Consider the following 12,256-nt stretch of genomic DNA (forward strand, 5'->3'; position numbering starts at 1 on the left):
CTACTGTTTGCATGTGGATGAATGAAGACAAAAACTTTTCCTTAATTCCCCTAATTCCTGTTTTGTGCCCCGGAATATTTCTACTCACACAGAGCTACTCTTTTTCAACCTGAGCTCCCTCATGATCTCCTCCACTCTACCCAATGAGTCAAAACTCCCACTTCCCCTGAGCCCTGTCCTCCGCAGGGTGTGGGTCAGCATCTGATAAGCTAATTACCAATTAAGTGTTGATTTCTTGCAAGGTGCTTACTCCTCCCAGAAGGATTCACATTTTTAAAAAGGTGGAAACTATTTTCTTACTTCTTGGCATGTGGTGGAGTCTCTGGCAGTAAGGCAGGGTGGTGAAGGAGGTTATTTTGTTCTGGGAAGTGCTCAAATGACACCTTACAGAGGTCTGGTCCTCCACAAAGGTGCCCAGCCCAGGGCCAGGCTGCATTCCTGGCTCCCTGCCTTGAACAGCCATCTTGGGCATTTACTGCCTTTTTCCCCACAGAGCCTGACCTCTGTGTGGTCCAGAGCAGGACCTGAGGTAGCTGCCATGCCTTTTTGTGAGCTCCTGTCTGGGACATGGCTCAGTAGAGCAGCTTTCACTCTGTGATCAGACTCAACTTACTTCTAGACACAGCTCTGGGAGTCTAAGATTGTTTACAAAACTGGTTTCTGTGTAAGACTAGTTTTAGAAGCAAGGCCGCAAGATCACAATGAGATACTGTGATGGTTTTAGTGAAAAAGGCAGATGATAACAAATGTTGAGAAGGATGTGGAGAAATTCAAACCCTCTTCCATTGCTGGTAGAAATGGAAAAAAGGTGCAGTTCTTTTTTGGTTTTTGGAGGTACTTGAAATTGAACACAGGAGCTGTGCACACCAGGCAAGCCCTCTACCATTGAGTTACATTTCCACCATTCTTTTATTTGGTAGAATGGGGAATTGAACTGAGGGCCTTCAAACAGAGCTACATCCCCACAGGGCCCTCAAGAGGGCTCTTTCCCTTGTATTTTTTATTTTGGGACAAGGTATCAGAAGTTGTTAAGTTGCACAGAATGAACTTGAATTTGCAATCTTCCTGCCTCAGCCTCCCGAGTAGCTGGGATTATAAGCATGTGCTGCTGCACTCAGATGGTGCAATCCCCTTTGGAAACTGCTTAACAGCTCCTAAAAGATTAAATATAGAGTTCTTATGTCTCCTTGAAATTCCAGTCTTGGATATATAGGCAAGCGCAACTGAACATATGTCCATAAACATTCACACAAAAATTTGTAACAAATATTTGTAGGAGTACTTGTCATGATAGTCAAAAGACAGACACATCTCATTTATTCATTAACTGATTAGTGGATAAGTAAAATGTAATAAACCTTTCTAGTGGAATATTAGCTCACAATAACAATGAATGAAGTATTGATGCGTGGTACAGCATAAATGAACCTAAAACATTAGGCTAAGTAGAAGAAACCATACCTGAAGACCAATGTATTGTGTGATTTCATTTATAGAAATATTCACAACAGACAAATCCACAGAGACAGAACATGGATTACTGGTTGCTAGGGGATGGGAAAAAATGGGGAGAGATTGCTAATGAGTATAGGGTTTCTCTTAAGGGTGACGAGAATGTTCAGGGTGCTTACTTTGTGAAGATGCTAAAAGTTCTGTATACTTGAAGTGGATATATGAAGTGGATATATGTGAATCATATCTCAATGAAATAGATGCATTTTAAAAAATTAAAGCCAGAAAGGAGGAAGGGATGAAGGACAGAAAGAAGAAGAAGGAAGCAAAAGGAAGGAAGAAAGAAAAAGGAAGCAGGAGGAAAGGAAGGAAGAAAAGGAAACCAAGAAGGAAGGGAAGGAAGAAGGAGGGAAGGAAGGAGAAATCTGGCTAGGCACAGTGATGAGCTGGGCTTGCTAGGTTCGTGGGCACTGGTCTTACCTTCTTAGAATGCAGCTCGAGCAGAGGGAGAGGAGAGGGGAGGAGGGACTGGCTTACTCCCCTCGGGGAAGTACGTGAAGAATTGGCTGGCCTGGATGCAGGGGAAAGATGAAGATGTTAAAAATCTGTATCCCAAACTTGGAAATAAACCAAGAAGAGGACTGCCTGTCTCTTCAGTGAATGTTGGAGCATCGTCCAGCGGACCACCCTGGACTGCTTCATAGTCTAGGAGATGTCCCTTTATTTGATTTGAACTTGACTTCGCACTAGTGCCCAGATTCTATTGAAGAACTTTGCTCAGTTGTGGTGCAGATGGTTTTTGCAAGGTAGAAAACCTCAAAGGTCAGTTCTATTATCCTATGTGCTGTTAGTTTTGTCCCTAACTTAGCAAACTCCTCTTGCCGGGCCTTTTCTAAAGGACTACATAACCTTTCCCTCCAGTTTCCTCTAGTACCATTTTTACTGCTCCCTGCTTCCCGCCATGAACACGTTAAATATATCTTGGGTGCATACTCATTTAAATGAGTAAGAGTTTAAATGTTAAGATTATACTTTTACAAGGAGTAAGAGTCATTTGCTGTACTTCACAAATGGCCCTGAAAAGTGATGGTCTGAACCAAAATAGACCCCAGAACTTGAGCTTTAGGGAGGTACCTCCACCCTGAAGATAAACAAATAGGGAGGAACTTGCAAAGGACTCTGGGTGCTTAAAGCAAGAGGAGATACTGCAATGTTGCCATATAATAATTTTATGCAAATATGTAGAGGAAGAAGGAAAAGGAAAACAAATAAACAAAAAACAAAAGTGACTTTCCTACTCTCAACCTTTGCTCAACACTCCTGACACTGGATTTGTGGTGTTTCTCCCACATACAACAAGCCATTTTTCAGCAGATTCACTAGTAACCACCAGCTAAATATCCTCCAATTAGATCAGCTCTGACACTGCTGCCTAAATAAAGACAACGACAGATCCCCCAGGCTGAGGACTCAGGCCCATGAGACTATCCCTGCTTCAGATGCCGGTTGCAAGCACGGTTTTAGCCTATGCTTCTGACCAACTAGCTCCTTGGGGCTTGATAATTTGTGAGAATAGTTTGTAAAATTTGGGGAAAGATTTATATTTACTTGTTTACTGTAAAGGCTATAACAAAGGTCACAGATAACATCCAGAAGAAGAGATGCACAGGCCAGAAGAAGGAGAGGAGGGGTGTGGAGCTACCACGGTCCTCAGGGAGCACCGCTGTCCCAGAACCTCCACGTGCTCCACTACCTGGAGCTCAGCCCTGTTGGGGTTTTAGGGAGTCTTCAGGAAGCAGACATGGTTGATTAAATCATTAGCCATTAGTTTCTCAGCCACTCTGCCGTATCTATTTTCACTCTAGAGATTCTAAGGACTTTAGGAGCTGTGTGTTAGGAAATGAAGGTGAAGACAAAATATGTATGCTATGGTTTGTATGCCCCATCCTAAATTTAAATTAAAATTTAATTCCCCAAATGTCGATAGCACCAAAGTTGAACAATTCTGCTTTACAGTAATAAAGCCAAGGAGAAAACATAAAGCAAACCCATTCTAAGATTACAAGTACGTAACAGTGGAGTCAAAGATGTGCTGACGTTATGCTACTCTGTCCCCAGGTACCCAGCCCTATTCCCTGTTCTCAGTGCACCCTCTTTCTGTCATCCTCTTTCTCTGGGAGATAAAGGATGTTTCCTCTGGCATTGAATTCCTGTCCCTACCATGGAACACTGTATAGCTATAATAATGAATGAAGAAGATCTATATATACTTCCATTGAAATATGTCTAGAATATTTTAAATGAAAAAAGCAAATTGCTCAACAATATGTACAGCATGAACCATTTTTGTAAAAGTAAAACTGTGCAAAGTGGTATGAACACTTGCTTGTGTGCATAATGAGGCATCACCACAGTAATTATATCAGGGGACAAATTGAAAACGTGGCACTTTTAGTTAAAATAATAGATTGAGTAAATGATCCCATCCTAAAGCCCAATCAAAGTCAGAGTAAATGAACCAAGAAGATATAACCCAACAAAATGAACAAAAAGACTCAGACAGGGGACAACAGCAAGGTTATTAATAGATTTTTGGAATGCAGAAAGCAGCTGAGTAAGAGGTGACAACAAAAGCTGGCTCCCCACTAGCTTGTAGTCTTTGTGTGCAGAGGAAACCACTTTCCTTCCTTTAGGTGTTTGACTTCCTCAGGGTGAGAAATGGACAAATATGTCTCCTTCTACTGCATCTGCGGGGAAAGTGTCATAAATGGACAAGGTGGTGATGTCTGGCAGGTAAATGGCACCTATACCACACTATGTCCTGTCCAGCCTGCCTCCTTGTAGATGGGGGCACTCAGCAAACAGCAAAATTCATGGACTACAGCCCCACAGTGTCAGCAACTGAGCCAGAATGATGTGTTGGAGGTGGAGTAGGGTGGCAAAAAAGCATGACTAGGAACCTGCAGAAGAAGCAATAAGGCCACTATCGACATTTTACCTGCCAAAGAAGACCAATGTAATATCTCCTGATTTACGTGCTATTCTGTGAAGTGACTGTGACCTACCCCTTTTGGGAGATGGAGTGTAGGATCCCTTTCTTGGAATTTAGGTAGGCTCAATTCAAATACTCGTAACAACAGAAGACAGCAGAAGTGATCTGCTATATAATTTTCTTTTCTTTTTTTTTTTTTTTTTTTTTGGTCTTTTTCATTTTTATCGGTACTAGGGATCGAACTCACAACTGCCTGCTCGCAAGGCAGGCGCTTATGCCGCTGAGCTAAATCCCCAGCCCCCTGCTATATAATTTTCAATCCCAGAACTGTTGGAATGGAACCTAAACGCCAATGTCAGTAGTCTGACTTCTCTGAGACCACCGTGATATAAGGAAGCTCAGAGTAGCCCACATGGATAAACCACAAGGAAAAGCCCTGAGCTCTGGAGTCTGGGGTGCAGGCTGACCTTCATGATTAGTTAAAACTGCCTGGCTAATTTAGGATGCAGTTACAGTTGAAAAACTCTAGTTGGCAGGAAAAACTACTTCTACGGTCCTTGTATGTAAACAGGGAATATCGATTTAACTGGAAAATTTTCTGGTAATTTTATGGTAAGAATGGAGAGAGAAGGCATGTGGGTGAGCCCTGTGAGTGTGAAGGTTTAAATCCACTTTTAACATTATAGAAAGACAATTGATCATGTCTATGGTTGATAAATCAAGATCTGCGTATAAACCAGGTACAGTAGCATATGCTTATAATTCCAACTACTTGGGTGGCTGAAGCAGAAGGACTGCAAATTTAAGCCCAGCCAGGTAACTTAGCAAGACTTTGTCTCAAAATAAAATAAAAAAGGAGTGGGGATGTGGTTTAGTGGTAATATGCTTGCCTAGCATGTATAAGCCTGGGCTCCATCCCTAGTAAAGGAAAAAATTGCGTATAAGCATCTTATTTAGAAATATGGAGGTATGCACAAGAAGAAGCCGCTGAAAGCAAGTCATTTTCTTAGAGGAGTAGGATGAAAAGTGTGTGTGTGTGTGTGTGACTTTACAAGTTACACTATTTTACTTAACACAATGAATATGCATACATGTGATCACAGCTGAAAATAACTCTTATAAAGGATAAAAAATTAAAATAACTTACATATCCATTGATAGCGAGGGGAAGATTAAATAATTTTTGATATATTTATCTAATTGTGCTGAGAATGAGATATCTGGGCTGCCCACCAAGAGGGGCGTTGTTGAAACTCAGGACGACTGTGACTAGCAAATAATAGATGCCAATGTCAGGATTTATATAAAACACAGGCACACAAAGTAGAGCTGTATGCTTCCTGTGGAAATAAACATATACAAGTGAGAACAGAAAAAGAGAGGAAGAGATAGCAGGCATCACCAACAGGGGCTGGTGAGAGTGGATTTAGACTCAGAAGGATCAAGGCAGATTTTATTTTGTTGCACACTTTTTTCCCCCAAACTGGATAAATTTCTGTATTGTTTGTGTTATTTATTTATTTTTATTTTTTAGTGTTAGGGATCAAACCCAGGACTTCGTGCTTGCTAGGCAAGTATTCTACTGTTAGCCACATCCTCCAATCTCTCTTGCAAAATTAAATTTTACTTTTAAAAATCTGATCTGCACTAGATAAAATCTGGAACAGGCCACATCAAGCTATTAAAAATGGTTTCCTTTGATGTGGGAACTGGGCTGAAATCTTTTTTCTGTTTTTTCTCTAGTTATCCAGTACTAACTGTCGTTGTTTTATGAGACTGTGATGTCAAAGAGACTTCTGACCAGGATGGGGTTTGGGATTCCTGGCAGTTCTGGCCTGGCATGTGCCTTCTGCTTTTGACTCAGGAAGAGGGCGGAGGGTGAAGGTTCCGGCTTGGCAAGGCCAAGAGCAGGCCCCAGCTCCCGTGGCATCTGGTAGAACCAGTGTGACGTACAAAGGGCATGTTGACAGGGTGACTCATGTATAGCAGGGCAACGATGACTCTCTCCACTCCTTCCCCATTTAGGCACACACGGAGCTGGAGTCTACAGAGCAATCTGTCTCAGTAATGCTAAAGGGTCCTTTCCAAACTTGTGGAAACAAGGGGTTGCATCTGCCTGGACTGCGTAGAGCTCCCTTGGAGCCACCTGTGGAAGTCATGCAAGGTTCACTGATTAAAGCAAAGCCTAAGAAGAAGGGAGGAGAGCTGGGGAAGAGGATCTCTGGGCTTGTGTGCATAGAGGTTGGGGGGGGTATGAGAAAAATTTTAATTAACACTGGAGCTTCCTTAGTCACCTTTTATTTTCCAAGAGCTCCTAATTCTAGTCATTTTCTACTTGATTCTTGAGACAAATTGTGAAGTAGATGGAACTAGCATAAATCTCCCCATTTTCCAGATGGAAAGACTGAGGTCCACAGAGTTCAGAGCAAAATTAGAAACTGAGATAAAAATTAGAAGCTGAGTCCAATGCTCTCTCAGCCTTGTTCAGTCTCTCTTTGCTTTTTACCAGCCACAGGACCCCCCTTGAGAAACAATTAGAGAGACTCCAGCTCTCTCCCACGACAGCAGTCTCCATCCTTAAGATCTAATATCTGATATTAACTTTACAGCTTATGACAGATTGGTAGCAGCAGAGGGACCCTTGACTCTCACTGGGCTCTCAGGCTCTCTGCTGGGTCGCTCCTGTGAATCGTGGCCCTGTAATCCTCCCAACACCAATCTAACACATTGCTGCACGGGGCACTGCAATCAAAGCTACATATGTGAGTCTCACAGGAAGCCTCTGGTGCCTGAGATCTGATTACCACTTGCAGCAAAGTTGACCTTTCAGGCAATTTTGTAACCTGTTTTTACATTTCTTAATTCTGTTTTTTAACAGCCACATCAGTTACCCAGGTCTTTCTAGATTCTCGTCTGGCTCTGTTCATTTGGCACCTACTCATCAAGCATTGGTCTGTGTTGGTCAATCGTAGCCTCAGGGATACAACAGAGGACAAAGGGACGACATCTCGGCCTGTAGGAGCTTACCAGTTCCTGTGAATTGGGGACAGAAAGATCCTAAATACATGTTTTCTTTTTGGTGTTTTTCTGTTTGCTTTTGTTTTGGTATTGGTGACTGAATCCAAGGCCTTTGCACTGAGCTACGTTGCCAGCCCTTTTAAATTGTTTTAAATTTGGAGACAGAGTCTTGATAAGTCACTAAGTCACTGAGGCTGGACTCAAAATTTTCAGTCCTCCTGCCTCAGCCTCCCAGAGTGCTGTGGTTATGGGTGTGCACCACTGATCCCAGTTCTAAACAGGTAGTTTCATCTTAAACTCCACAACACACTGGAGGGGGCACAGGTGGTTCCCTAAGTTCTGCAGAAAGTGACTGACAGAGGATGGGGATCCCCCATAGCCAAATGGTACCGCAACAGAAAGAAGGGACCTCAGAGTGCCCCAGAGTCCCAAGGCATCATCACACAGTGAGTAGAGATCTCTGGATGTCAGCAGTGCTCTTCTCAGCTATGATGTTATCATGATAGTAACCATTCTGGGGAGGGACCTGATGTCTTTCCATGTAAAGGAGGTTCAGAGAAGCAGAGTAAATCCTTCACGTCACACAGCTAGCAGAAGAGTCAAAGAGGGAGGAGTTGGTTGAACTCCAAATTCAATTTCTTTTCTCACTCTGCCATTCAGCACAATTCAGAGGAAAGAGGATAAAACTAGCCACAGAAGGAACCTTGGTTTCCCAGGCTGACACTCATTGCTGCCTGATGCTCAGATGTCACAAAACACTCAGATGCTTGTCTCCTTGTGTATTGCTCTGTCTTTCCTTTTGGGGTTGGTTGGCGTGGACTCACTTGTGCTGCAGAAATAAGTGTGTGAAAGAAACACGTTCAACTGGATGGCTGAGGAGGGTATAAAAAAATCTATTTACAAGGGATCTAGAAAAAACAACAGGAACTGGTGCGGGTCCTGGGGCTGCAGTACTGGGGAGCCATCACTCCCCATCTGAAGGGGAAAGACGGGAAGTGACTGTTTGGCCCAGGAAGACTGGAGTTGCTCAGAAAAAGTGCTTTGGCAAGGCCTGCGGCCTTCACTGGAAACACACAGCCAGCCTGTGGAGACAGAAAGAGAATAAGCTGGAAACCAGGTACCCTGACCATACTCTCTTCTGACCTTCCAGTCACCTGCCTGAGCCTCCCATTTGCTGAACCCAAGCCACACCCAGGAGGCAAGAGAGCCTGTTTTTGTTCTCTAAGTCGGTCAGCTTCCCAAAAGCACAAAGCAAGGTGGGAAAGATAAAGAGAGGCTTTGAAGGGCCAGGCAAAGAGATCTAGCATTGCAAGTGACCTGGGAATGGCTTGGAGGTTGCAGAGGATCCAAGCAAACCACTGAACATCAACCTTAGGACTTTCATTGAACTCTTAAGACATAGAACTCTACGGACCACTTGCTGCCCAAGGGTGAAGCTAACCCAGCTGGGGAAAACTGAGTTCAGAAGAGATGGAGTCAGTTTCCTGGTGGTGTAAATATTGTGTCCCTGGGACCACCCGTTCCTGAAGGTGGAGGAGGTACCGATGGTGCCAATAGATCCTTATTTTGTTTAACTTGGTAAGGAGTTGGGATTCTGTCACCTGCACAAGGGAGCATCTTGACTCATGCAGGTGGCCAGTGTACAATTGCCTGCAGGTATCCAAGACTAAAATCAGGCCAGAGCAGAGACTTCCAGTCCTAGGTTATGTGAGATGGTTTGTGAGTACCAATCCTTGAGGGGAGAGAGTGTCTGGGAGCTCAGTTTAAGTGAGGAATCTAAGAATGGGAAGATTCTCCAAAGGCAGCACCTCTACATGAAGTCATGAAAATCATCAATGCAGTCATTAAAATTCTCACAGGCCGGAGGCTGCTCCTCATTCTTGACATGCATCAACGTTACCCTCTCCAAAATCCTCTAGGAACACCATGGCCTCATTTTACAGATGAGAAAACCAAGGCAGAGTGATGTCAAGGTACTTGTGAGAGCCGGGATTTGAACTCAGATAGTCAGCTCTTCTTAATGACCTTCTACATCATGCTCCCCTGAATATTTCCCAAGTAAACTGAGTGAAATCTCAATGTATTAATATACAGAGCCAGCCAAAAATATATAAACACTTCAGGAAAAGAAAAATAACATAATGCGTTTTCTACAGATGGTGTTACCTTCATATGGGGGACCCTAAGGGGTGTTGTGTATTGCAGAAAACCCACTCACTGCTGGCCCTTAGAGAAGTTGAAAATGCATGTGCACAATCTCAATGACCAAGGTCACCCAAGCAGCAGTTTGCCATACTCATAAATGTCCGGAAGCTAATGGCCACCACTTTGTGCACCTCTTGTAGTTATAGAAGCCAAAGATAACTTGTATTAATCCCATAATGTCTCAATAGATTTAGTATTAAAATATTTTATACAAGTTTTTCTTTTCCTGAAGTGTGTATATATTTTGGGGGGCATATTCTGTATAAAATAGGTTTTTTTTTAAAAAGCTCATTTGGGGCTGGGAATCAAAGTGAGGTTTCAGACAACTCAGAGGTGAGTTCACTGAGATTCATCATGACACTGGAATTCCCTCCAACTGTCCATCACTGCAGATGAGTATTCCTTATCCAAAATGCTTGGAACCAAAAGTGTTTCAGATTTTTTTCCTGTTTTGAAAATGTGTATATCTGAAGTTACCTTGGGGCAAGATATCCAAATCTAGACTAAACACAAAATTCATTTATATTTATAGGAAAGACAATCATATTGTATACAACTGGCTCATGAAATGTAAACATTGAAAACACACTGCAATATTCATGTGTTTGTTTGTTTATTTGTTTGCATTCTCCCACTTCCTGTTTGTTTCTTTTTTCAAGTTGAGGTACAAATTTTCCACAGAATGGAACTAGGGATATTTAGAGAAACGACTGATTCTTTAGTTGGATATGAAAAATACAGATGACCCAGGAAATAAGCAAGTACATGCACACACCCACAAAAAATGATATCAGAAGGATACAGGTGCTAATTTATATGAGGCTTCTATTGGCCTGATGTGGTACAATTTGAACATCAAACAAGAAAACAATAACAAGGGTTCAGCAGTTCATACTGATATAGTAAAAAAATAGAATTGACTAAAAATATGAAGGGAAAGATGGAATTAGAAAAACCACCACTTGGTAACGTCATAGTAACAATATATTTGGGCAAGAATCACCAATGAATACTAAAACTGGCAGGTGAGAGAATGGGAAACAAGATATTTACATGGATTCAAAATATCTTCCCACTGATACTGAGAATTTCAAAGGGAAAAGTGGTAACTTTGCAATTGGGGCATCATTTTAACCAAGAGATCAAAGGTGAATCACTGCATGGACATCAAACACTTGCTGGGCTGAGAACAATCTTTCACTGCTCTGATTTGCCTGCTCGAGGTGCAGAACATGAATGCAATCATGAGGAAACGAGGGACAAGCCCAAATTGAGGAGCACGACTCCAAAATAACTGGTATGTGCTCTTTTAAAATGTTGAGGTCAAAGATGACAAAAGATGAAGCCACTGTTTCAGAGCAAAGACAACTAAAGAGATATGGCCCTTAATGAAATTCTGGAACAGAAGACCTCACGTATTTAATTTACTATGAAAGGATATTAGTGAAACCATTGATATAATTTACATAAGGTATCTATATTAGGCAACAATATAACAGTCTTTTGATTTTTATAGTTTACTAATAAAATATATCCACATTTCTAGGAAATACACAATGAAGCACCTGGGATAAAGAAGCAGCAAGTTTGGAAATAACTCTCATTGTTTCATAAAAATAGACAAAGAGACAATGATAAACCAAATGTGGTAAAATGCTAATGTTTGGGAAATTTGGAGGATCTAGGTAAACAGAGCATGACAATTCTTTATTTTATTTTGCAATTGAAAATATTTCAAAATAAAAAGTTAAAAATAGTGCAGAATCTCATATCTGGAGATAATGAATGTAATCACGTAAGTGGCAATTTATGAGCTGAGGCAAGTTTTAGAATAACAGGCAAATTCATAACATATTATTTTATCAGGTAAAATAAGCTAATTGTTGGTTTGTTAAATCTGCAGGCTATGACGTGTTTTCAGTTTATTGTCATAAATAAACAAGGACATGACTGCAAAAACTGAAGGGTAACATATACACTAAGAATTACAAGTTTGCATTATGCACACACACACATACACACAAATACACACGACCTCATGGATCCTTACTTATTATTTAATCCTTCACAGAAGATGGCCAGGTAGGCATCATTATTTAATTTTATAGAAGAGGAAAAAGTCATTTACTAACAAGGAGTCAAATCCTGACTCAAAACATTGCCTTTTGAATGATAAAGCCAGTGTTTTAAAACACTCTTCTACACTAAGTATGAATGCTGCTGTCATAAAAAACATTGACTGGGCACCACTTATTTTACCGGCTCTGTGCCTCAGCTTCATTATCCAAGGAATGGGATTATAATATAGGTGTTCAGGGCTGGGGATTTAGCTCAGCAGCGTAAGTGCCTGCCTTGCAAGCTCACAGTCATGAGTTCAATGGTACCAGGGATTGAACTCATGACTGATATATATGTGTGTGTGTGTGTGTGTGTGCGTGCGTGCGTGCGTGTGTTCAATGAGCTACAAATGACAAGAACTCAGGACAGTGTGTATACACCGAATGTTCACATCTGAGTTGTTATAATTATTTCCTATTGTGCAGAATGCAGAAGGAATATCATGAAATTTAGCAAGCCACTCTTCACTTC

The sequence above is a fragment of the Cavia porcellus genome, unplaced genomic scaffold, assembly GCF_034190915.1.
Source record: "Cavia porcellus strain 051 isolate PalLab524CR breed Dunkin Hartley unplaced genomic scaffold, mCavPor4.1 scaffold_4, whole genome shotgun sequence".
Lineage (NCBI taxonomy): Eukaryota > Metazoa > Chordata > Mammalia > Rodentia > Caviidae > Cavia > Cavia porcellus.